This window comes from Theropithecus gelada, chromosome 5 (assembly GCF_003255815.1).
Source record: "Theropithecus gelada isolate Dixy chromosome 5, Tgel_1.0, whole genome shotgun sequence".
Taxonomy (NCBI): domain Eukaryota; kingdom Metazoa; phylum Chordata; class Mammalia; order Primates; family Cercopithecidae; genus Theropithecus; species Theropithecus gelada.
Window position 1 is genome coordinate 24549299 of NC_037672.1, and position 27886 is coordinate 24577184.

At 44.9% G+C, this 27886-nt stretch overlaps 1 pseudogene; it reads right to left on the minus strand.

Moving 5' to 3' along the window:
• Positions 1 to 7254: 7254 nt before the first annotated feature.
• Positions 7255 to 7519, minus strand: LOC112625489 (annotated as a pseudogene).
• Positions 7520 to 27886: the final 20367 nt, after the last annotated feature.

A 27886-nucleotide genomic window follows, 5' to 3' on the forward strand; every position in this document is an offset into this window, starting at 1 on the left:
ACCACGCCCAGCTAATTTTTGTATTTTTAGTAGAGACGGGGTTTCACCATGTTGGCCAGGCTGGTCTGGAACTCCTGACCTCAGGTGATCCACCCGCCTCAGCCTCCCAAAGTGCTGGGATTACAGGCGTGAGCCACCCTGCCCAGCCTGATTTCACGTTTTGTACACGTTCTGCCCATGCTCTCTGCCTTCCTGATGAGTAAGGAAAAACTGAAAGGAAAAAGAGCAATGGGCCACCCTTTCCAAGTTAGCGTTTTTCAGCCTGAGAAAAACAGGATAGAGTTTCTTAGTTGTTCCTTGCTTGTTTCCTTGGAGTGCCACTACCTTTTTGCTGCATTCAAACAAAGTTCTGGTTTGAATGGAAAGTATGGCCTTTCAGTGCTGTGTGTTCTGCCAACCACCTGTGCTAGTCAAATAACATGTTGGTTGGGTGCGGTGGCTCATGCCTGTAATCCCAGCACTTTGGGAGGGAGGCCGAGGCAGGTGGATCACTTGAGGTCAGGAGTTCAAGACCAGCCTGGCCAACATGGTAAAACCCTGTCTCTACTAAAAATACAAAACTAGGTGGGGTGCAGTGGCTCCCACCTGTAATCCCAGCACTTTGGGAGGCCGAGGAGGGTGGATCACAAGGTCAGGAGATCAAGACCATCCTGGCTAACACAGTGAAACCCCATCTCTACTAAAAATACAAAAAATTAGCTGGGCGTGATGGTGGGCACCTATAGTCCCAGCTACTTGGGAGGCTGAGGCAGGAGAATTGCTTGAACCTGGGAGGCGGAGCTTGAAGTGAGCCGAGATCACGCCACTGCACTCCAACCTGGGCGACAGAGTGAGACTCCGTCTGAAATAAATAAATAAGTAAATAAATAAATAAATAAATAATACAAAACTAGCTGGGTGTGGTAGCGGGTGCCTGTAATCCCAGCTACTCAGGAGGGTGAAGCAGGAGAAACACTTGAACCTGGGAATAGGAGGTTGCAGTGAACCAAGATCGTGCCGCTGCACTTCAGCCTGGGCAAAAAGAGCTAAACTCTTTTTTTTTTTTTTTTTGAGACGGAGTCTCGCTCTGTCGCCCAGGCTGGAGTGCAGTGGCCGGATCTCAGCTCACTGCAAGCTCCGCCTCCCGGGTTCACGCCATTCTCCGGCCTCAGCCTCCCGAGTAGCTGGGACTACAGGCGCCCGCCACCTCGCCCGGCTAGTTTTTTGTATTTCTTAATAGAGACGGGGTTTCACCCTGTTAGCCAGGATGGTCTCGATCTCCTGACCTCGTGATCCGCCCGTCTCGGCCTCCCAAAGTGCTGGGATTACAGGCTTGAGCCACCGCGCCCGGCCAAGAGCTAAACTCTTAAATAAATAAATACATAACTTGTTACGGAAGAGTTGACTTTAAGAAACATTTGCAGGACTAAGCAGGTCACACCTCTTTGTAGGTCAGCTGTACTGAGGGCTTAATCCGGATTGCAGAGCACAGTGAATTTGGACTTGGAATCACTCAGGTTGCTGGGTTTCACTCGTAGCTGTCATTTACTGTCTCAATAGCAACTTCCTCATCTGGAATATGGGACAGTAACACTTGGTTTCCTGTGATTATGCAAATGAAGCAATATATGTAAATATTTAGCCAGGGTGGGTTTACTGTAAGTGCTTGGCATATGGCTCTGCCTCAAAATATAGGGGATGAACATGCATGGCAGATGTACAAGACACACTTCCCACGCTTGTTTGCATTTTTCTCCCTCTGAGTATTTCCAAAGTGACATGCCAAGTCAAGAAGGCTGCTACCAACCCAAGAAACCGAGGCCAGCACTGGCCTGGGATTATTAGGATGAGCTGAATAAATGCCATATGGCCTGGGAGCAGTCCTCGGACTGGGCTCTGCAGCCACGGGACGGGAGCCAAGGACCACTCGGCATTTCCAAAACAAATCGTTGCTCTGTAAACTCACTTTCTAGTCCCAACTAATGGCAGTGGTGAGTGTTATTTTAAAGGAGGTTTTCTTTTTGTTTTTGAGTCAGAGTCTTGCTCTATCACCCAGACGGGAGTGCAGTGGCATGATCTCGGCTCACTGCAACCTCCACCTCCTGGGTTCAAGTGATTCTCCTGCCTGAGCCTCCCAAGTAGCTGGGACTGCAGGTGCCCACCACCATGGCTGGCTAATTTTTGTATTTTTAGTAGAGACGAGGTTTCACCATGTTGGCCAGGCTGGTCTCGAACTCCTGACCTCAAGTGATCCACCTGCTTCGGCCCCCCAAAGTGCTGGGATTATAGGCGCAAGCCACCACGCCTGGCCTTAAAAGGGTTTTTTACATTATTATTTGTCAAGATTGAAGATCACATATGTCTGGCTGGGCGCAATGGCTCATGCCTATAATCCCAGCACTTTGGGAGGTCAAGGCAGGCAGATCAGTTGAGGTCAGGAGTTTGAGACCAGCCTGGCCAACATGGTGAAACATTATCTCTATTAAAAATACAAAAAAATTAGCCAGGAGTGGTGGGTGCCTGTAATCCCAGCTCCTTGGGAGGCTGAGGCAGGAGAATCGCTTGAACCCGGGAGGTAGAGGTTGCAGTGAGCCGAGATCATGTCACTGCACTCCAGCCTGGGCAACAAAGCAAGACTCCATCTCAGAAAAAAAATCAAATGTCTAGAGATGTACAATAAACAACATTGCCATTTGCTCTGCTCCCCTCTCTGTCCAGTACTCCTGTCTGGCTCCCCAGGGGCAATCATCCTTTCCAGCTCTTTCAGTGCTTTCTTCTGTATTTTGTTCTGCAGTTATAGTGGCTTTTGTTCTGCAGATTATAGTGGCTTTTTCTTAATGCAACCATTGATCTGTTTTGGAGAAGATAGAATTTAGTTCTCATGCCACTCACCCTCACTACCAATGACTCCTTCTCCCAACCAGTAGTTAATATTTACAATATTATTATTATATAAATGTGATAAACTGCAGAACTAAATAGTGCACCAACATTTTCTTTCTTTGTTTTCATCAGTGCTGTCATCTACCTATAAATAATCTTCCCCAGTTGCTTTCAATCACCTGACAACCTTTTGGCTTCTTCCCTCCCCTCTCTCTTCCCCTTCCCTCACCTCCTCTCCCCTTCCTCCCTCTCTGTCTCTCTTTCTTTTGCTCACCTTCTGCACTTTCTCCCTCCCTCTCTCCCTCCTTTTTTCTTTCTCTCTTTCTTTCAAACCCAAGAAAGGATACAGAGAAAATAAAATTTGGGGGTCTATGTGTTGAGTCCATGTGTGTGTGAAAATGTATTTTTGCCCCAAGATTGACCAATGGTTTGAAAACCACTGCCTCGGCATAAGGAAAGTATTGCTCCATTGTCTTCTAGAATCTTGTGGATAAGTGACCTGGAGCAGAGACAGGCCCAGCATCCAGTCAGCACTGTCACCAGCCATGCAAATGAAGCCACCATAGAGCATCCAGCCAGCATCCTGCCTGACTGGTGGGGCCAGTAGAACAGCGCAGAAAAGCCCGTCCCGATTGCTGACCATGGAGTAACCAAATAAAATGGTGATTGTTTTTACGATGTTACAATTTTGAGGTTGTTTGTTACACAGCACAAGATAACGGATACAGAATTCAACACTGAAGTGTAGACCGTGGCTTCAGTCTGCTGTATTTCCTGCAGCTCATCACCCACCCTTGGTCCTTCTTACTGTGGCTCCTTTGGTTAATTCCTTCAGAGAAGAAACCCCCTGTCTCTTGCCTGGCGTGGTGACACAGGTTCACCAGGGTGCATTAGTTAATCATTAGCTTCAGGCCAGGCACAATGACTCAACCTCGCAATCCCAGTGCTTTGGGAGGCTGAGGTGGGAAAATCACTTGAGCCCAAGAGTTCAACACCAGCCTGGGCAACAAAGTGAGACCCTGTCACTACAAAAAATTGTCTAGGCCAGGTGCGGTGGCTTGCGCCTGTAATCCCAGCACTTTGGGAGACTGAGGTGGGTGGATCACTTGAGGTCAGGAACTCGAGACCAGCCTGTCCAACATGGTGAAATTCTGTCTCTACTAAAATACAAAAATTAGCTGGGTATGGTGGCGGGCACCTGTAGTCCCTCAGTAGCTACTCAGGAGGCTACTGAGGAGACTGAGGCATGAGAATTGTTTGAACCTGGGAGGCAGAAGTTGTAGTGAGCCAAGAATCGTGCCACTGGGTGACAGAATGAAACTGTGTCTCACAATAACAACAATAATAATAATTTTTAAAAATTAGCCAGGTATGATGGTGTGAGCCTGTAGTCCCAGCTACTTAGAAGGCTGAGGCAAGAGGATCACGAAAGCCCAGGAGTTGGAGGCTGCAGTGGGCTATGATTGCGCCACTGCACAGCAGCCTGGGCAACAGAGCAAGACTCTGTCTCTAAAAAAAATTTTTGGTTTTTTTTTTTTTGAGATGGAATTTTGCTCTTGTCTCCCAGGCTGGAATACAATGGCATGATCTTGGCTCACTACAACCTCTGCCTCCCAGGTTCAAGTGATTCTCCTGCCTCAGTCTCCTGGGTAGCTGGGGTTACGGGCACACAGCACCACATTAAGCAAATTTTTGAATTTTTAGTAGAGACGGGGTTTCACCATGTTGGCAGGTGAACTTCTGACCTCAAGTGATCCACCCACCTTAGCCTCTCAAAGCGCTGGGATTACAGGTGTGAGCCACCATGCCTGGCCTAAAAAATATTCTTTTTAGTTAAAAACAAATCACTAGCTTCAGCTTCAAGTCATTGGTGTGCGTATTAGCAGAGTGAATCATCCTCTGCAGGCCTTGGTTAACATATGGCCTGTGAGGACAGCATAAATTACGCTGCCATGAAGTAAAATTACGTCTTCTGATTTGGCTCCGGTTAATTACCTAGGACCCAGAGGGGCTCTGCAACCTGCCTGTTGGTGCTGAGATTGTAGTTTTGCATTTTTCACTTCGTTGGAGTCTCAGGAAGTCAGTAAATAACATCCCTTTCTTCCCTTACAGAATGTATTTATTTATTTATTATTTATTTATTTTATTTATTTACTTATTTATTTTTTGAGGCCGAGCCTTGCTCTATTGGAGTACAGTGGTGCCACCTCAGCTCAGTGCCACCTCCGCCTCCCAGGTTCCAGTGATTCTCGTACCTTGGCCTCCCAAGTAGCTGGGATTACGGGCATGCGCCACCACGCCCGGCTTCTTTTTTTTTTTTTTTTGTATTTTTAGTAGAGACGGGGTTTCACCATGTTGGTCAGGCTGGTCTCAAACTCCTGACCTCAAATGATTCACCTGCCTCAACCTCCCAAAGTGCTGGGATTATAGGTGTGAGCCACCACGCCTGGCCACCTTACAGAATTTAGAATCAATTGAAAAATAAGACACACAGGACAGAATGATGGAGATGAAAATATTCATTTTATTATTTATTAAGGAAGCTAATTGTAAGATGTGGCATTTAGAATTGCCCGGAGGTGGGGATGGGGGAACTTACTAACACTTTACCTTTGAATTAAACCAATTTTCTCACCCAGGCTCAGGCAGAGGTGAATCTACAGGCCTTTCCCATGAGAATGGGGCCTGTCATGAGGTTCCCCAGCTGACCCATGGGTGGGCGAGCTCCAGAGCTCAGCGTGCTCTGTTTCTCCTCCCAGACTTGACAATCAGATGCCATGGAGGCCCAGATGTGACAACCGTGGATGCTCTGGGTGGTTGAAGGTCCCACTCTAACATCCTAGTAAGGTCAGGCGCAGTGGCTCATGCCTGTAATCCCAATCCTTTGGGAGGCTGAGAAAGGCGGATCACTTGAGGAGTTCAAGACCAGCCTGGCCAACATGGAGAAACCTCATCTCTACTAAAAATACAAAAATTAGACAGGCATGGTGGTGCACGCCTGTAATCTCGGCTACTCAGGAGGCTAAGACACGAGGATCGTGTGAGCTTGGGAAGCGAAGTTTGCAGTGAGCCAAGATTGCCACTGCACTCTAGCCTGGGCAACAGAGCAAGACTCTGTCTCATAAAATAAAAAACAAACAAAAAACATCATAATAGGAACTGCAGGTGACTTCCCAAAATAGGCATTTTCTTTCTTTCTTTTTTCTTATATAATCCTTATTATTTTGGAGGCATTTTCTTTTTAAAAAAAAAAAAAATGTTTTTTCAGAGTCGGTTCCCTCTTGTCACTCAGACTGGAGTGTCGTGGCATGATCATGGCTCACTGCAGCCTCCAACTCCTAGGCCCAAGCAATCCTCTCCCCTTAGCCTCTCAACGTGCTGAGATTAGAGGTGTGAGCCACTGCACCCAGCCCTACATAGGCCTTCTCCATTCATCACCTCACTGACTCATCATATAGCCTGAGAAATAGGAGTTATTTATCTCCATTTAGTAGAGAGAGAGATGCAGAAGCTTCCAGGGACATAGCTGAGGGTCCCAAGATGGGAGGATTAAGATCCACAGCCCACTCCTTGGACCACTGAATTGTGCTGCCTTGGGATTCACTGACCTCACAGTAATCACAGTTACTAGAGCAGGACAGATGCATGGGAGTTGAAGGATCAAGGTGTCTGGAAGGAAGGACTTATAGAAAGGCTGCAGAGTCACCCAGATACAAGAATAAAGGGCAGGCCAGGTGCGGTGGCTCATGCCTGTAATCTTAGAACTTTGGGAGACCGAAGCACATGTATCCCTTGAGGTCAGGAGTTCCAGACCAGCCTGGCCAACATGGTGAAATCCTATCTCTACTAAAAATACAAAAATTAGCCACGTGTGGTGGCATGGGCCTATAATCCCAGCTACTTGGGAGGCTGAGGAAGAGAATCACTTGAACCCAGGAGGTAGAGGTTGGAATGAGCCGAGATCACGCCACTGCACTCCAGCCTGGGCGACAAAGTGAGACTCTGTCTCAAAAGAAAAAAAAAAAAAAGGAAAAGGTTGGAGACTCAGAGACTCGGTCTTACTGAAGGTCATTAAGCCCCAGCTTCCTTGTCCTCGGGAGTGACCTGGTCCTTGCATTTCACAACTGCATGAAGTATTTGTGGGACACGTTGTGTGTCAAGGCAGGAAGGTCACTTCCCAAATATCCACGACTGTGAGGAAAGGGAATGAGGTTATCATTGCAGGCCGCCTCGGAACCAGGTGAGAACCTTGAGGTTAGCTGGTGGAGGGAAGAAGTTGTCACCCTTCTTTCCCTTGGAGTTTATCGTCCCTGGTAGCCAATGAGGACATTTGTTTGTTGGTTTGTTGTTTTTCTCAGTTATGTTAACTTTAGTTAATAGGCTGAAACGGTCTTAAAAATTTTTCTCTTCATCATCAGATGTTTGCAAAACTTTTGGCCTTTGAGCTTAAACCTGGAGCTTTACTCCACCTATAATATGACTTTCCTGCTGTAGTGCATTCTGAAGTTCTGAAGAAAACTGAACCCAACCCAAACCTCTGTGAAAGCCAGTCTCCTTGTCTTGACGCCGTGGTCCAAGGAATTTTTCTCACAAAAACAACTGGCCGACTGATACTTCCACGCAGCGCCATGGCACCTCACCCTGCTAAGGCCGCCATCTTTAGACTTTTTTTTTTTTTTTTCCTGAGACAGATTCTTGCTCTGTTGCCCAGGCTGGAGTGCAGAGGCACGATTTCAGCTCATGGCAACCTCTACCTCCCAGGTTCAAGTGATTCTCCTGTCTCAGCCTCCTGACGAGTGGGACTACAGGTGCCCGCCACCACGCCCAGCTAATTTTTTTGTATTTTTAGTGGAGACGAGGTTTCACCATGTTGGCCAGGCTGGTCTCGAACTCCTGGCCTCATGTGATCCGCCCGCCTGGACCTCCCAATGTGCTGGAATCACAGGCGTGAGCCCCCAGGCCTGGCCACCAATGGGAAAATTTGGTTAGAAAATTGTGTCCACTTCTGGCCCTGTTCCTGCCCCTGGTCCCCCAACATTCTGTATGAAAACAGTGAGAAAATCTTGTTCCTTCTGTTAAAATAATTAAATAACAGGCCATTAGCCTGGAATCCTACATAAGGAAAGGGAAACTTAACTCAGAATTTAAAGGAAAAGGAAGCTTAAACTCTGCCCAGCACGGCAGCTACCTGGGCATTGGTTGTCTTCCCATTAACCTCCCACTGGGATAGGCCAAGTAAAGCAATGGCTCAAACTTGAACCAATCACAGAGTTTCTTTGCTCTGCCTCTTCATTCACTCTATAAAAGCCTCACCTTCATACCCCTACCTGATTCATCCTTGCCTGCTTAGATAAACTCTACTTCTTTTCCCGTTTAGAGAACAAAAAGTGCAGCTCACTGGCAGCGCTCATTTAATTTTACATAAACACACTCTTGGAGGCTGAAGCAAATCTGACAGATTTTCAATGTAATAAGAAGATATAAAAACTGTTCCTGGAGTTCTTTCTAAACATAGCTAGCATCAGAATCCTCTGAATCATCAGAATGGTCTTTTTTTTGAAAAATCAGATTCATCAAATGAATCTGTGGCCAACAAGTATTCAAGAACAATGCTAACATCATGCGTAGGAATGTTTTGTTTTCTAGGATTTCACATTTTCAGTGATTGAGAATGACTATATTTTGTCAATGGAAATACCACTACTGAAAACAGAATGCTCTAAGTAGAATGATGGCTTTTGTTTCCAAAATCTATATTATAGAGCAATGCAAAAATGATTTTAAAAAGCGCCAGGTGCGGTGGCTCACGCCTGCAATCCCAGCATTTTGGAAGGCCGAGGCAGGTGGATCACGAGGTCAGGAGTTCAAGACCAGCCTGGCCAAGATGGTGAAACTCCATCTCTACTAAAAATACAAAAAATTAGCCAGGCGTGGTAACAGGCGCTTGTAATCCCAGCTACTCGGTAGGCTGAGGCAGAGAATTGCTTGAACCTGGGAGGCAGAGGTTGCAGTGAGTGGAGATCGAGCCACTGCACTCCAGCCTCGGTGACAAAGCAAGACTCTGTCTCAAAAAAATAAAAATAAAAAAAAAGCGAGATCTTTTGTGGCAAAATTATCTCAGGGTAAACACTGTGGCTGCAAGTGCCACTGGCAAGTATTTTGGGGGGCAAGCAGGAAATGGGTTGAAATTTTAACATGACCAAGCTTATTTTATGACACTTCTTTGATCTTCCTATCACTCTCATTCTTACGCCCCAAGGAAAAAAGGAACGTAAGTATTAAGAATCTGTATGTGGTGGATGGAAGACATTATCAAGAGATATTTTTAGACAAAGCAAGAAGTGTGGGCAGAAGCAGGCCTGGCTGTTGGTGGCCCAAGCTAAGCTGAGGAATGTTGGCTATGATCACTAACTTCCTGCTCCCCACCCCTCCATATGTTTTCATCTGACGGCCAGTCCAAGATGGGTGCTATGATTGGAATATCTGTCCCCTCCAAAACTCAGGTTAAAATCTAGTCCCCAATTCAACAGTGTTAAGAGGCGGGGCCTTTAAGAGGTGATTGAGGCTGGGCGTGCTGGCTCACACCTGTAATCCCAACATTTTGAGAGGCTGAGGCAGGCAGATCATAAGGTTAGGAGATCGAGACCAGCCTGGCCAACATGGTAAAAACCCATCTCTACTAAAAATACAAAAATTAACCAGCCATGGTGGCAGGCGCCTGTAGTTTCAGCTACTCGAGAGGCTGAGGCAGGAGAATTGTTTGAACTCCAGAGTCAGAGGTTGCAGTGAGCCAAGATTTCACCACTGCACTCCAACCTGGGCAATAGAGCAAAACATCATCTCAAAATAAATAAATAAATACATACATAAATACGAGGTGATTGGGTCATGAAGACTACACCCACAAATGGATTAATCCATACATGAATGAATGGATCAATGGGTTATCATGGGTATAGAACTTCATAAGAACTTCATAAGAACATAAGGAGACCTGAGCTATCACGCTTACCCCCTCACTTTGTGATGACCTGTGCCACCTTGGGACTCTACAGAGTCCCCAGTGGCAAGAAGGCCCTCACCAGATGTGTCTCCTCAACCTGGGACTTCCCAGCCTCCATGGTTGTAAGAAATAAATTTATTTTCTTATAAATTACCCAGTTTCAGGTATTAAAATGCAACAGAAAATGAACTAAGACAATGGGCATGCTTCCTTCTCCCTCGAAGTCTGGTGAGATGGCTTTAGTGGAACCTTCAGAGAGCTAGGTAGGAGTTCTCTGCAACTGGAAGCATGAAGGTCTGCTAGCTGACTTGTTGTCTGAGAAGAAAAGGTTGTATTTAAGAAATAACCAGCCGGGCGCAGTGGCTCACACCTATACTCCCTGCACTTTGGGAGGCCGAGGAAGGTGGATCACCTGAGGTCAGGAGTTCAAGACCAGCCTGGTCAACATGGTGAAACCCCGTCTCTATTAAAAATACAAAAAATAGCTGGGTGTGGTGGTGGGCACCTGTAATCCTAGCTTCTTGGGAGGCTGAGGCCGGAGAATAGCTTGAGCCCGGGGAGATGAAAGTTGCAGTGAGCCTAGATCGTACCACTGCACTTTAGCATGGGCAACAGAGTGAGACTCCATCTCAAAAAACAAAACAAAGCAAAACAAAAACACCTCACTATTATTCTGGTCACTCTTAGATTTTTAAAGAAAGTTTTATTTTTGTAGTCAATATAAAGTATACTAATGAGATATTTTGCATTCCTTTTTCATATAAAGGCTTCAAAATTCAGTGTGAATTTTACATTTACACCACATCTCAATTCAGATGTTAAATGATCACTGGAAATACTTTACTTGTTGTGTGACCACTCTAAGCATAAATCTCATGGATTAAAGAAGGCCACACATGTTTTGCCATTCTTCCACTGGAGAGGTGGAATTATACATATATATAATTTTTGTGTGTGACATAGTCTCTGTCTGCCACCCAGGCTGGAGTACAAAGGCACAATCTCTTGAATCCCAGGTTCAAGCGATTCTCCTGCCTCAGCCTCCTGAGTAGCTGCGACCACAGGCTTGTACCACCATGCCCAGCTAATTTTTGTATTTTTTGTAGAGACAGGTGATCTTGCTTGGTTGGCCAGGCTGGTCTCGAACTCCTGATCTCAGGTGATCTGCCCTACTCAGTCTCCCAAAGTGCAAGGATTATGGGTGTGAGCCACCATGCCAGGGCTCTACAAAATATATATTTTAAAAATTTAGCTGGATATAGTGATGTGTGCCTGTAGTCCCAGCTACTCAGGAGGCTGAGGTGGAAGAAATCACATCACTTGAGCCTAGAAAGTCGAGGCTGCAGTGAACCATGATCATGCCACTGCACTCCAGCTTGGGTGACAGACCAAGATCTTGTCTCAATAAATAAATAAATAAATAAATAAGGGTGTAAAGCTGCCTGTTCAGTACAGCAGATTGTAGCCATGTGTGGCTGCTGAGCCTCTGAAATGTGGTTAAGGTGATTGAGAAATTGAATCTTTAATTTTATTTAATTAATTTTAATCTATTTAAATATGATTTTAAAATGATTAATAATTTTTTAAATAAATTCTTGGGATGCAGCTTAAGTGGTGCTTGAGGGAAGTGAATAGCTTTTTTTTTTTTTTTTTTTTTTGATAGGGAGTCTCACTCCGTCACCCAGACTGGAGTGCGGTGGTGTGATCTCTGTTCACTGCCACCTCTGCCTCCTAGGTTTAAGAAGCTCTCATGCCCTAGCCTCCCAAGTAGCTGAGATTACAGATGCCTGCCACCATGCCCAGCTAATTTTTGTGTTTTTAGTAGAGACAGATTTTCACCATGTTGGCCAGTGGCTGGGCTTAAACTCCTACCCTCAAGTCATCTGCTGCCCTCCGTCTCCCAAAGTGCTGGGATTTCAGGCGTGAGCCACCATGCCTGGCTGGTATTAACAAATTTTAATTTTGTGACTGGTATTATCAAATTTTTAATTTTGTGACTCTATTTCTTCAACTTCTTCAACTAGATTTTATGACATCTAGACACAGATTATTTCCAATGACATTTTAGCCTCTGAATGGAGATGTGCTGTAAATGTGAAATTCACACTAGATTTTAAAAACTTCGTTTGAAAAAAAGAATGCAAAAGATCTTAATATATTTTATATTGAATACATGATAAAATGATATTACTTGGGTTATATTGGGTTAAATAAAATATATTAATTAAAATTAATTTTGCCTATACCTTTTTATTTTATTTTATTTTTTGAGACAGGGTCAAACTCTTGTCACCCAGGCTGGAGTGTGTGGCATGATCTCGGCTCACTGAACCTCTACCTCCCAGGTTCAAGGAATTCTCCAGCCTCAACCTCCCGAGTGGCTGGGAGTACGGGTGCACGCCACCACACCCAGCTAATTTTTGTATTTTCAGTAGAGACAGGGTTTCACCATGTTGACCAGGCTGGTCTCAAACTCCTGGCCTCAAGTTTGGCCCTCAATACTGGGATTACAGGCATGAGCCACTGAGCCTGGCTGTATCAGGGGAACGAGCCCCCAGTATTTCAACATAGGTTCTTTTCTATTTTCCCAAAGTGTCAGCTGGTCTGAGAAATAAAAAGAAAGATTACAAAGAGAAGAATTTTACAGCTGGGCTGCCGGGGGTGATATCACATATCGGCAGCTTCCGTGATCCCCACTTGAGCTGCAAAACCAGCAAGTTTTTATTAGGGATTTCAAAAGGGGAGGGGGTGCACGAATAGGGAGTGGGTCACAGAGATCACATGCTTCAAAGGGCAATAAAAGATCACAAGACAAAGGGCAGAGCAAGAGCATAAGGCAAGTGTGAAATTAGAATTACTGATGAGAGTCCATGTCCTGCTGGGGACACATTGTCTTGATAAACATCTTAACAGGAAGCAGGGTTCAAGAGCAGACAACCAGTCTGACTAGAATTTACCAGGCTGGAATTTCCCAATCCTAGTAAGCCTGAGGACACTGGAGGAAACCAGGGAGTATTTCATCCCTTATCTCAACTGAATAAGACAGACACTCCTAGAGCAGTCATCTATAGACCTACCCCTGGGAATGCATTCCTTTCCCAGGGTATTAATTATTAATATTCCCTGCTGGGAAAAGAGTTCAGCGATATTTCTCCTACTCACACATCTGTCTATAGGCTTTCTGCAAGAAGAAAACTATGGCTCTATTCTGCTCAACCCCACAGGCAGACAGACCTTATGGTTATCTTTCCTTATTCCCTGAAAATTGCTGTTATTCTGTTCTTTCTCAGGGTGCACTGATTTCATATTGTTCAAACACACATGTTTTACAAACAATTTGTATAGTTAATGCAATCATCACAGGGTCCTGAGATGACATACATCCTCAGCTTACGAAGATAACATGATTAAGAGATTAAAGTAAAGACAGGCACAAGAAATTATAAGACTGTTAATTGGGGAAGTGATAAATGTCCATGAAATCTTCACAGTTTATGTTCAGAGATTGCAGTAAAGACAGGCATAAAAAATTATAAAAGTATTCATTTTGGGAACTGGTAAATGTCCATGAAATCTTCACAATTTATTGTCTTCTGCCACGGCTTCAGCTGGTCCTTCCGTTCCGGGTCCCTGACTTCCCACAACATGGCCACCTTTTTATTTTTTTAATCATGGCTACTAGAAACTTTTAAATCACATATGTAGCACAAAGTAGATTTCTCTTGGCTGTCAATGCACTCCAGTCTGGGCAATAAAAGCAAAACTTCATCTCAACAAATATAAAATAAATAAATAAATAAAGCTTTTCTAGTACTCGTAGATCACTTTAATTATACAGTTGACTTTGAATAACACAAGTTTGAACTTCAAGGGTCCACTTACATGCAGATTTTTTTCCACCTCTAACACCCCTGAGACAACAAGACCAACCCTTCCAGGGCTGGGCATGGTGTTTCATGCCTGTAACCCCAGCACTATGGGAGACTGAGGTAGGAGGATTGCTTGAGCCCAGGAGTTTGAGACCAAACTGGACGACATAGCAAAATCCCCATCTCTACAGAATAAAAAATTAATTGGGTATAGTGGCTCATGTCTATAATCTCAACTACTTGGGAGGCTGAGGTGGAAGAGTTGCTTGAGTACAGGAGTTTGAGACCAGTCTAGGCAACATAGCGAGACCCCATCTCTACAAAAAATTTAAAAAGGTCTAGAATTAATGAAAGGAGTGTTGGATTAAAAACAAAATAGATAACATTTTACTTGTATAGTAAAGAAAAAAATAGCGAAAAATCTCAAATACCAAATATTAGATATACAAAAATAGGCCACATTTACCAAGTATTTCCTGTCTGCCAGGCACTGAACTAAGCACTTGTCTTGCCCTAGCTTACCTCCTAGTTCAGTATCCTTACATGGTCCAAGTATTATTATCTCTGTTTTACATTTTCTCCATTTCAGGAAGCCAGGCACAGAGAAGCTGCAACTTGTCTAACCAAGCTCATCATAAGGGTGAGTGGTAAACTGAGACTTTAACCCAGATCCCCTGGATTTAGATCTTGCCATTTTAAATCTATACACTGCAGGGAGTAGTAGCTAAAATCACACATACAGGCCAGGCATGGTGGCTCATGCCTGTAATCCCAGCACTTTGGGAGGCTGAGGCGGGTGGATCACTTGAGGTTAGGAGTTCCAGAGCAGCCTGACCAACATGGTGAAACCTCATCTCTACTGAAAATACAAAATTAGCCAGGCGTGGTGATGTGCACCTGTAATCCCAGTTACTTGGGAGGCTGAGGCAGGAGAATCGCTTGAACCCGGGAAGTGGAGGTTGCAGTGAGCTGAGATAGCACCACTGCCCTCCAGCCTGGGCAGTAATAGCATACAGATGGGCCAGGCATGGTAGCTCACGCCTGTAATACCAGCACTTTGGGAGGCTGAGGCGGGCTGATCACTTGAGACCAGGAGATAGAGACAAGCCTGGATCCCGTCTCTATAAAAAAAAAAACACACAAAAATTAGCTGGGCATGGTAGTGTGCACCTATAGTCCCAGCTACTTGGAGGCTGAGGCGGGAGCATCTCCTGAGCCCAGGAGGTGGAGGTTGCAGTGAGTTAAAATTGTGCCACTGCACTGCAGCCTGGGTGACAGGAGTGAAACTGTCTCTAAAATAAAATAAAATAACCAAATTACACATACAGAGATTTTTAAATTCTGTGCACACCTCGGTGCTAATTCATTTGAAAATCTTTAGGAAGGGAATGATTCTGTAGTAAAATGTAAATGATCAAACTTAAATCAAGTCACGATAATCTACACAAAGCAATGACCATAACAGAAAAGTTGATGATTACCTCTGCAGAAAACACTGGGTTTAAATGATTACAAGATAAAATGTTTTATAAAAGACCTTCAAGGAATAGAAAACTCTCATGATAAAGGAGCAGTTTTTTTGTTGTTGTTTTGTTTTCTTTTTTTGAGATGTACTCTTGCTTTGTCACCAGGCTGGAGTGCAGTGGCGTAATCTCAGCTCACTGCAACCTCTGCCTCCCAAGTTCTAGCGACTCTCTTCCCTCAGCCTCCTGAGTAGCTGGGATTACAGGCACATGCCACCAAGCCCAGCTAATTTTTGTATTTTTAGTAGAGACAGGGTTTCACCATGTTGGTCAGGCTGGTCTTGAACTCGTGACCTCGTGATCTGCCCACCTCAGCCTCGCAAAGTGCTGTGATTAGAGGCATGAGTCACTGCACCTGGCCAAGGAGCAGTATTAAACACAAAAGTTTTAAACAAAACTCCAGTAAATAAACCCAGAAGCGTATGAAACACCAAACGATGTTATCTTAGAAACCTAAGGAAAGTTTAGTATGAAAAACCTACTCGTCAAATTCAATCAATATGGCCAGGCTCGGTGGCTTATACCTGTAATCCCAGCACTGTGGGAGGCCGAGGTGGGTGGATCCCTTGAGGTCAGGACTTCTACACCAGCCTGACCAACATGGTGAAAGCCCATCTCTAATAAAAATACAAAAATTAGCCACGCCGTGGTGGCGTGCACCTGTAGTCCCAGCTACTCGGGAAGCTGAGGCAGGAGAATCACTTGATCCCGGGAGGCGGAGGTTGCAGTGAACCGAGATCAGGCCACTGCACTGCAGCCTGGGCAACAGAGCAAGACTCTGTCTCAAAAAAAAGAAAAAAAAAATTAATCAGTATCTGTTCTCTTGAAAGATTTTGTTTGTCATTTGATAAATTTAAATATCCACTTCTAATTTAATATTTTTAGAAATTTTTAAAGATTTTATTCTTTAGAGCAGTTTTACATTCACAGTAAAATTGAGTGGAAGGCACAAATTTCCCATATGCCCCCTGCCCCCACATGCACAGCACCCCCCACCCTCCATTATCCACATCCCGGTCCAGAGGGTACGCCTGTTACAATCCACGAGCCTACCTGACACATCATTATCACCCAAAGAGCAGAGTTGACATCAGGTTCACTGTTGGTGTTGTACATTCTATGGGTTTGGACAAATTTATAATGATGTGAACCCACCATTTTTTTTGTTTTGTTTTGGAGACGGTGTTTTGCTCTTGCTGACCAGGCTGGAGGCCAATGGCGTGATCTCACCTCACCGCAACCTCCGCCTCCCAGAACCCACCATTATAATACCATGCAAAGTGTTTTCATTGCCCTGAAAATCCTCTGTGCTCCACCTAGTTATCTCTCCCTCCCCTCAACACCTGGCAATCACTTAGCTTATTATTTTTCTTTTTTTTTTTTTTTAAGACTGTGTGTTGCTCTGTCACCTAGGCTGGAGTGCAGTGACGCCATCTTGGCTCAAAGCAACCTCTACCTCCCAGGTTCAAGCGATTCTCCTGCCTCAGCCTCCCGAGTAGCTGGGACTACAGGCGAGCACCACCACGCCCAGATAATTTTTTGTATTTTTAGTAGAGATGGGGTTTCACCATGTTGGCCAGGCTGGTCTCAAACTCTTGACCTTGGGTGATTCACCCACTTCAAACTCCCAAAGTGTTGGGATTACAGGCGTCAGCCACTATGCCTGGCCTCTAATGTGTGTGTGTGTGTTTGTTGTTGTTATCATTGTTGTTTGTTTTTTTGAGACGGAATCTCACTCTGTCACCCAGGCTGGAGTACAGTGGCGTGATCTCGGCCCACTGCAAGCTCTGCCTCCCAGGTTCACTCCATTCTCCTGCCTCAGCCTCCCGAGTAGCTGGGACTACAGGAGCCTGCTACTACGCCCGGCTAATTTTTTGTAGTTTTGGTAGAGACGGGGTTTCACCGTGTTAGCCAGGATGGTCTCGATCTCCTGACCTCATGATCTGCCTGCCTCGGCCGCCCAAAGTGCTGGGATTATAGGTGTGAGCCACCATGCCCGGCCCTCTAATGTGTTTTAATTGGGATATAATTCACACACCATAAAGTTCACTTTTTATTTTGTTGTTTTATTTTATTTATTTTAGTTTTTTGAGACAGGGTCTCTTTCACCCAGGCTGGAGTGCAGTGGTACAGTCATGGCTCACTGCAGCCTCGACTTCCTGGGCTGAAGCGATCTTTCTTCCCCAACCTCCCAAGTAACTGGGACTATGCAAACACACCCAGCTAATTTTTGTATTTTTTGTAGAGACAGGATCTCACCATGTTGCTCAGGCTGGTCTCGAACTCCTGGGCTCAAGCGATCCTTTCGCCTTGGCTTTCCAAAGTGCTGGGATTATAGGCATGAGCCACCAGCCCTGGCCTACACTTTCTTTATTATTATTATTATTATACTTTAAGTTCTAGGGTACATGTGCACAACGTGCAGGTTTGTTACATATATATACATGTGCCATGTTGGTGTGCTGTACCCATTAACTTGTCATTTACATTAGGTATATCTCCTAATGCTATCCCTCCCCCCTTCCCCCACCCCATGACAGGCCCCGGTGTGTGATGTTCCCCACCCTGTGTCCAAGCGTTCTCATTGTTCAATTCCCACCTATGAGTGAGAACATGCGGTGTTTGGTTTTCTGTCCTTGTGGTAGTTTACTCAGAATGATGGTTTCCAGCTGCATAAGGACATGACCTCATCCTTTTTTATGGCTGCATAGTATTCTATGGTGTATATGTGCCACATTTTCTTAATCCAGTCTATCATTGATGGACATTTGGGTTGGTTCCAAGTCTTTGCTATTGTGAATAGTGCCACAATAAACATACGTGTGCATGTGTCTTTATAGCAGCATGATTTTTAATCCTTTGGGTATATACCCAGTAATGGGATGGCTGGGTCAAATGGTATTTCTAGTTCTAATCCTTGAGGAATCGCCACATTGTCTTCCACAATGGTTGAACTAGTTTGCAGTGCCACCAACAGTGTAAAAGTGTTCCTATTTCTCCACATCCTCTCTAGCACCTGTTGTTTCCTGACTTTTTAATGATTGCCATTCTAACTGGTGTGAGATGGTATCTCATTGTGGTTTTGATTTGCATTTCTCTGATGGCCAGTGATGATGAGCATTTTTTCATGTGTCTGTTAGCTGTATGAATGTCTTCTTTTGAGAAGTGTCTGTTCATATCCTTTGCCCACTTTTTGATGGGGTTGTTTGTTTTTTTCTTGTAAATGTGTTTGAGTTCTTTGTAGGTTCTGGATATTAGCCCTTTGTCAGATAAGTAGACTGCAAAAATTTTCTCCCATTCTGTAGGTTGCCTGTTTACTCTGATGGTAGTTTCTTTTGCTGTGCAGAAGCTCTTTAGTTTAATTAGATCCCATTTGTCAATTTTGGCTTTTGTTGCCATTGCGTTTGGTGTTTTAGACATGAAGTCCTTGCCCATGCCTATGTCCTGAATGGCATTGCCTAGGTTTTCTTCTAGGGTTTTTATGGTTTTAGGTCTGACATTTAAGTCTTTAATCCATCTTGAATTAATTTTTGTATAAGGTGTAAGGAAGGGATCCAGTTTCAGCTTTCTACATATGGCTAGCCAGTTTTCCCAGCACCATTTATTAAATAGGGAATCCTTTCCCCATTTCTTGTTTTTGTCAGGTTTGTCAAAGATCAGATTGCTGTAGATGTGTGGTATTATTTCTGAGGACTCTGTTCTGTTCCATTGGTCTATATCTCTGTTTTGGAACTAGTAGCATGCTGTTTTGGTTACTGTAGCCTTGTAGCATATTTTGAAGTCAGATGGCGTGATTCCTCCAGCTTTGTTCTTTTGGCTTAGGATTGTCTTGGCGATGCGGGCTCTTTTTTGGTTCCATATGAACTTTAAGGTAGTTTTTTCCAATTCTGTGAAGAAAGTCATTGGTAGCTTGATGGGGATGGCAGTGAATCTATACATTACCTTGGGCAGTATGGCCATTTTCATGATATTGATTCTTCCTATCCATGGGCATGGAATGTTCTTCCATTTGTTCATGTCCTGTTTTATTTTGTTGAGCAGTGGTTTGTAATTCTCCTTGAAGAGATCCTTCACATCCCTTGTAAGTTGGATTCCTAGGTATTTAATTCTCTTTGTAGCAATCGTGAATGGAAGTTCATTCATGATTTGGCTCTTTGTTTGTCTGTTACTGGTGTATAAGAATGCTTGTGATTTTTGCACATTGATTTTGTATCCTGAGACTTCACTGAAGTTGCTTATCAGCTTAAGGAGACTTTGGGCTGAGACGATGGGGTTTTCTTTTTTTTTTTTTTTTTGAGACGGAGTCTCGCTCTGTCGCCCAGGCTGGAGTGCAGTGGCCAGATCTCAGCTCACTGCAAGCTCTGCCTTCCGGGTTCACGCCATTCTCCTGCCTCAGCCTCCCGAGTAGCTGGGACTACAGGCGCCCGCCACCTCGCCCCGCTAGTTTTTTTTTTTTTTTTTGTATTTTTTTAGTAGAGACAGGGTTTCACCGTGTTAGCCAGGATGGTCTCGATCTCCCGACCTCGTGATCCGCCCGTCTCGGCCTCCCAAAGTGCTGGGATTACAGGCTTGAGCCACCGCGCCCGGCCGACGATGGGGTTTTCTAAGTATACAATCATGTCATCTGCAAACAGGGACAATTTGACTTCCTCTTTTCCTAATTGAATTACCTTTATTTCTTTCTCCTACCCGATTGCCCTGGCCAGAACTTCTAACACTATGTTGAATAGGAGTGGTGACAGAGGGCATCCCTGTCTTGTGCCAGTTTTTAAAGGGAATGCTTCCAATTTTTGCCTATTCAGTATGATATTGGCTGTGGCTTTGTCATAAATAGCTCTTATTATTTTGAGATACGTCCCATTAATACCTAATTTATTGAGAGTTTTTAGTATGAAGGGCTGTTGAATTTTGTGGAAGGCCTTTTCTGAATCTATTGAGATAATCATGTGGTTTTTGTCTTTGGTTCTGTTTATATGATGGATTATGTTTATTGATTTGTGTATGTTGAACCAGCCTTGCATCCCAGGGATAAAGCCCACTTGATCATGGTGGATAAGCTTTTTGATGTGCTGCTGGATTCGGTTTGCCAGTATTTTATTGAGGATTTTATATCCCTATGTGTATTTTATTGAGGATTTTTGCATCCCTGTATATATGTGCATCACTTGGAGTTGCTTCCTGGCCAGCACGTCCTTGGCCTACCTCCATGCTTGGCCAGCCCCTTCCTCTCAGAGGTCAGCCTTGTTCCATTTTGCCTCACCACAGGCCCAGGGGCCTCCAAACTCCCCACATCCTGGAAATCCATAAAAAAGCCCCAAATCCACTAACATTGTAGCAGGTCAAGCAGGCATGCTCACCCTGAGCAGAATGGTTGAGTTCTTTCCTCAGAACTGAAGATCTCCTCGCCATGCCTGGGCAAAAGCATTTAAGTAGTTTTCTCCCCCATCCACAGAAAGCCATCCTCCACCCTCAGGATGATTTCTGTGGGCCACGTATTCCAGTAATACTCTCAGCTTTGCAGAACCTCAGGCCCCATCCCACAGGCTGTAATTCAGTAGGCTGAGGGCCAGGAATCTACATTTTTAGAAAATGCCCCAGATTTCACAAGTTCTCAGGTTTTGGAAAATAAAAATAAAAATAAATTAAGGCTGAGTGCGATGGCTAACGCCTGTAATCTTAACATTTCGGGAGGCCAAGGCGGGTGGATCACCTGAGGTCAAGAGTTCAGGACCAGCCTGGCCAACATGGTGAAACTCCATCTCTGCTAAAAATACAAAAAAAATTAGCCAGGCGTGGCGGCACATGCCTGTAATCCCAGCTCCTCAGGAGGCTAAGGCAGGAGAATCTGGGGGGTGGAAGCTGCAGTGAGCCAAGATTGTACCACTTCACTCCAGCCTGGGAGAAAGAACAAATCTCCATCTAAAAAAAAAAAAAAAAATTAAATTTAAAAAAAGAAAAAGCCCCTGCGTAATTCTAATGCAGGTGATTCTCCAACCATACTTTCAAAAACCCTGACTCCAGCAAAGGGCAAAAACCAAGACCCTTTTTTTTTTTTTTTGAGACGGAGTCTTGCTCTGTCGCCCAGGCTGGAGTGTAGTGGCGTGATCTCGGCTCACTGCAAGCTCCTTCTCCCAGGTTCACGCCATTCTCCTGCCTCAGCCTCCTGAGTAGCTGGGACTACAGGCGCCCGCCACCACGCCCGGCTAATTTTTTGTATGTTTAGTAGAGACGGGGTTTCACCGTGTTAGCCAGCATGGTCTCGATCTCCTGACCTCGTGATCTGCCGGCCTCAGCCTCCCAAAGTGCTGGGATTACAGGCGTGAGCCACTGCGCCTGGCCAACCCCAGGCCTTCTCTTCTCCTTTCCTACCTTTCCCTCTCTTCCTCCCTTCCTGCCTTCCTTGTCTTTTCTTTCTTCTTCTCTTTCTACTTTCTTTTTCGTCTTCCTCCTCTTCTTCTCCCCTCTCTTCCTCTCTTCCTCCTTCTCTTCTACTTTTTTCTTTTTTTGAGTTGGAGTCTTGCTCTATTGTCCAGGCTAGAGCGCAGTGGCATGATCTTGGCTCACTACAACCTCTGCTTCCCAGATTCAAGTGATTCTCCTGCCTCAGCCTCCCAAGTAGCTGGGATTACAGGCACACACCACCACACCCAGCTAATTTTTGTGTTTTTAGTAGAGACAAGGTTTCACCATGTTGGCCAGGTTGGTCTGGAACTCCTGTCCACGGGGCTCATGCCTATAATCCCTTCCACAGTGCTGGGATTATAGGCATGAGCCCCGCACCCAGCCTGTTATAGGTCATTTTAATTTTTGTATTTAATTTTTCTACCCTCTTCCCATTTTTTTCCACCGTGAACTTCTATTATTTTGTCATTAGCAAGACAATATAATGAAGCATAAAAAATTTTGAATTGATACTGGATTAGGGTGGGCACTAAATTTTCTTTAAAAAATGAAAAAGAAAAGAAAAAGAAAACCTAGGCTGGGTGCAGTGGCTCATGCCTGTAATCCCAGCACTTTGGGAGCCTGAGGCAGGCAGATCACCTGAGGTCAGGAGATTGAGACCAGCCTGGGCAACATGGCAAAACCCCATCTGCACTAAAAATACAAAAATTAGCCAGGCATGGTGGTGCATGACTGTAATCCCAGCCAGTCAGGAAGCTGAAGCACAAAAATTGCTTGAACTTGGGAGGCAGAGGTTGCAGTGAGCCAAGATTGTGCCCCTGCACTCCAGCCAGGGCAACAGAGTAAGACTCTGTCTAAAACAAAACAAAACAAACAAACAAAGAAAAATAGCTGGGTATGCGGCAGGTGCCTGTAATTCCATCTACTCAGGAGGCTGAAGCACAAGAGTCGCTTGAACTCTGGAGGCAGAGGTTGCAGTGAACCAAGATTGTGCCACTGCACTCCAGCCTGGACAACAGAGTGAGACTCTGTTTAAAAAAAAAAAAGAAGAAGAAGAAGAAGAAGAAGAAAGAAGGAGAAGGAGAAGGAGAGAAAGAAAATCTTGCATGACTCCCAGGAAGCATGTCAACTGGGAAGCTGGGTTTTGCTCAGAAACATCCTTTGCTCAGGGGAAACACATCATCTCCTTATATCTTATCTCAATAAGGGACATGTTTCTAGGAATCCAAAGAAACATCCCAAGTGATAGTGTGCACTCAGGACAGGAAGTTCCTGTGGTTCAGGGCTGCTGAGGTCAGAGCCTAGAAAGAGAAAGGGTACTAGAGGTTAAAGAACATCCGCCTCCCAGGTCTGCAGAGCGGATAATTTTCTTATTATTCTCTGTCCTTCCCTCTCTATCTCCCACCCTCCTACCCTCTCCTGCCCCACCCTCCAACACATCTCTGGGGCCTTTCTGGTCTCCTTTCAGTTTGATCCTACGCTGCTTTTCTCTTAGCGTGAAGGCCAGAGTCATTATCAGTGCTCTCTCCTGTGAAACAGAGAAGAGGAATAATCATATTTTCTACAGAAGGGTGTTGGAAGAATTAAATAGAAATGCTTGTGTGGCTGGGAACAGTGGCTCATACCTGTAATCCCAGCACTTTGGGAGGCTGAGGTGGGAGAAATGCTTGAGCCCAGGAGTTCGAGACTAGCCTGGGTAACAAAGGAGACACCGTCTCTACAAAAAAATTTTAAAAAGAAATTAATCAGGGCCGGGCGCGGTGGCTCAAGCCTGTAATCCCAGCACTTTGGGAGGCCGAGGCGGGCGGATCACAAGGTCAGGAGATCAAGACCATCCTGGCTAACACGGTGAAACCCCATCTCTACTAAAAACACAAAAAAGTAGCCGGGCGAGGTGGCGGGCGCCTGTAGTCCCAGCTACTCGGGAGGCTGAGGCAGGAGAATGGCGTAAACCCAGGAGGCGGAGCTTGCAGTGAGCTGAGATCGCGCCACTGCACTCCAGCCTGGGGGACAGAGCAAGACTCCGTCTCAAAAAAAAAAAAAAAGAAAAGAAATTAATCAGGTGTGCAGCGCATACCTGCAATCCCAGCTACTGGAGAGGCTCAGGTAGGAAGATCACTTGAACCCATGACATCTAAGGCTACAGTGAGCTGTGATCGCACCATTACACTCCAGCCTGGGTGACAGAGCAAAACCCTGTCTTAAAATAAATAAATAAATAAAATAAACAAACAAAGAAATAAATAAAGGCCAGGCACGATGGCCAACACCTGTAATCCCAGCACTTTGGGAGGCCAAGGCGGGCAGATCACCTGAAGTCAGGAGTTCGAGACCAGCCTGGGCAACATGGCAAAACCCCGTCTGCACTAAAAATACAAAAATTAGCCAGGTGTGGTGCCACGCTCCTGTAGTTCCAGCTACTCAGAGAGGCTGAGGCAGGAGAATCGCTTGAACCTGGGAGGCAGAGGTTGCAGTGAGCCGAGATGGTGCCACGCAGTCCAGCCTGGGTGACAGAGCAAGACTCAAAAAAAAAAAAAAATGCTTATGAAAGTGCTTTGAAATTGTGCACAGACAAGCCACTGGTCCCTCCCCCTTGCAGTCATTCATTCTCTCTACAGAATCCTAGTAAGCGTGACTGTGTTCCAGCAAGTACTCCAAGCACTAGGAATCCCACGAGTCATGAGATGTACTGACAAGGCACATTCTAGGGAGAAAGAGAAGTAGACAGTTCCCAGGGGGTAAGTTTTGCTAGGAGGCTGGGCAGAAGAAGTCACCCCAACTGCAGATCTGATTTATACCCGCCACTTCATCGTTCTGTATGTTTAGGAGAGTTATTTCACCTTTCTGATCCTTGGGTTTCTATCTCAACAATGTGAACAAGATTTCTATTTCACAAAGTTATTGTAAGGATTAAATGAGATTTCCCGAAATCTCAGGTATTAGCATTCTCCCTTAGAATGCTTGCTCCATCTCCCTGCAGCCTCTACAATTGATTAACATTGCCACCTACTTTTGCTTCATCCTGAGTAATATGTGTGAATCGTGGAGTTAGTGTGCAAGTCCTATTGTTTTCCTAATAAACAGTAAAGCAAATGCTTAGCTGTTAGCATTTTAACAGTTCAATAGGGTCCCACCTAGAAATAGCTCGTGTGCTCCAAGGGTATAAATACTGAGATCCATAATTAAAGCACGATCCCATTGCATGGCTTGGTGTTGGTAAGGCTTAAACACACACAATTTTATTGATTCTAAGAAGTAAGAATGGAGTAGATGAGAGGACTCAATGCATAGAAGGAAGGATGAGGGGAGGGAAGAAAGACAGACTTCCATCGGGGGTTGGGTGGTGGCATCGGAGGATAGCCCTGGAGCCTGCAGATCACCAGCCAAGTAGAAAGCGGTTGAGGACTGAAATGGGGGAAAAGGAAGTGCTTTTTAAGGAAAGAACAAAGATCAACTGGGCTTGGTGGCTCAGGCCTGTAATCCCAGCACTTTGGGTGAAGGATGAGCCTGGGGCTACAGATAAGCTGAGGTCTGATGAAGAAGGGCTTGCATGCTGTCTGGGAAGTTTGGACTTGATCCTGATGGATATGGTGAAATTCAGCAGGCGTTTGAGGCCTGAATGCCACGTGTTCCACTTATAGCCCAAGAAGATCTCAGGAAAATTATTTAGAGTTGGTCAGCACAAGAGGTACGCAAGGATGCGTGTACCAAGGTTTTGAGCCTGATGCATTTGTAAAAATACCTCTTGTGCTTCTGATTCTCACTTCTTTGTGTTTTTCCTCTTTGTTCTTTAACAGAGGCTTTCAAATAAATCAGTCCGTATGGAGGTATACATTTATTTCAGCAGAAATAAGCAGTATGTTTCTGATATAAGCAACTACTATCTTAAACAGCCACAGCTCTTTGAGAAATCAGAGGCTGATGAAAGTCAGAAATCTAGGATCTGTCTTCAGTTCCTTCTGCTGCCCCACCCTCCTGGGGGAGACCAGGGTCAACAGGCCTATCCCCTGCCCCTCTCTTTTTTATTTTTATTTTTTCTATTTTGAGACGGAGTCTCACTCTGTCACCCAGACTGGAGTGCAGTGGCGCGATCTCGGCTCACTGCAATCTCTGCCTCCCAGGTTCAAGTGATTCTCCTGCCTCAGTCTCCCGAGTAGCTGAGATTAGAGGTGCGCACTACCACACCTGGCTAATTTTTGTGTTTTTTTTAGAGATGGGGTTTCGCCATGTTGGCCAGGCTGATCTCAAACTTCTGACCTCAAGTGATCCTCCTGCACTGGCCTCCCAAAGTGCTGGGATTACAGGTGTGAGCCACCGTACTCGGCCTCAACTGCCCCTTTCAATACCCATCAGTTCTAGTCCTTCCTCGCTGCTCACTACTCCTGCAGTTCCTACCCTTATTGTCTCTTATCTCAATGCTTTGTAATGGTCTATGAACCAGTCTCAATGCTGGTTTTATCTCAGTTCCTCGACTTAGTAGCTAAGAATTCTGAGTAGCTAAAGGATCCTAAGCAAAACCTTCAATCCTACTGTCTCAGTTTCCTTGTCTGTCAAATAGAGATAATAAATGAATATATCTGCCTCATGGGTTATTGTGGGGATTATGTGAGCTACTGAGTTGAAACACTTATTATACTACATGGCACACAGTAGAAGTTCAGTAAAGGCTTAGTATTAATATTATCACTCCACTCCCACCTCCCATTTTGTTCATTAGAATGCCTAAAAAAATCAAATAAAATAATTGCCAGGCATGGTGGCTCATACCTGTAAATCCCAGTGCTCTGAGAGCCCAAGGCAGGCTTACCTGAGGCCGGGAGTTTGAGACCAGCCTGGACAACACAGCAATAACCTGTCTCTATAAGAAATAAAATAAAAAATTAAAAAAAATGCTGGGTGTGGTAGCATGAGCCTGTAGTCCCAGCTACATGGGAGGCTGAGGCAGGAAGATTACTGAGCCCAGTTCGAGGCTGCAGTTAGCTATAATTGTGCGACTGCACTACAACCTGGGTGACAGAGCAAGACCCTGTGTCTGGAAAAAAAAAAAGAAAAAAATAGAACCAGTAAGCCAGTAGTATTATTAATTGGGCATGTGGGGGCTCGCACTATAATCCCAACTCTTTGGGAAGTCGAGGCCAGAGGATCACTTGAATCTAAAAGTTTGAGACCAGTCTGGGCAACATGATGAGACCCTACCTCTACCAAAAGAAAACAAAATTTAAGGGCTTAAAACAACAACGATCATTGAATATTATTATCTCTCAGGGCTCTGAAAGTTGACTGGGCTTAGCTTGGTTGTTCTGTCAGGGTCTCAAGAAGTTTCCAGTCAGACGGTGGCTGGGATTGGAGTCATGAGTAGGCGAGTCAGTCTTGCTTACTCACATGTCTTGTAGCTGATGTTGGCTGCTGACCTCCTAGGACCTTCGCTGAGGCTGTTATTCAGAAGTGCATGTGGCCTCTCCTTCTGGCCTGGACTTCTTCACTGCATGGTGCCTGGGTTTCAACAGACAGTGTCCCAAGAAAGAGAGTCAGATGGAAGTTGTATCACCTTTTATGACCTAGCCTCAGAAGTCACACAATGCCTTTTCTATTACTTTTGAAGACTGAGTTCTGATTTTTTATCTTGCCCAAATTCCTACCTAAGGGGTCTAAGGAGTCATGCCTTATAAACCATAAATTCTCATCAGAGGGGTTATTTGACCCTATATATCGTGACTTAGTTTTCAATCTGACTCTGGCATAACATTATGACACAAGGAAAAATATTTAACCCCAAAATATATTTCCATGCCATACCTTGCAATTGCCCTGCAAAGTCTCTTGGGGGAAAAATCCACATTCCATAGAGAATCACCTTTCCCCTTTGTTTTTCTTCCTTTCTTTCCAGATCCAGGGGATAATCAACTAAGAGCCAGGCACCCTTTTAGGTCCCATAAGAAATATTTTATGCTGGACACAGTGGCTCACTCCTGTAAGCAGACTTCAGAGAGAAAGCAGGTTGTAAAAACATTTCTTTTGCCAGGTGCAGTGGCTCACACCAGTAATCCAAGCACTTTGGGAGGTTGAGGTGGGTAGATCACAAAATCAGGAGTTTGAGACCAGCCTGGTCAACATGGTGAAACCCGGTCTGTACTAAAAATACAAAAATTAGCCAGGTGTGGTGGTGGGTGCCTGTAACCCCAGCTACTTGGGAGGCTGAGGCAGGAGAATCACTTGAACCCGGGAGG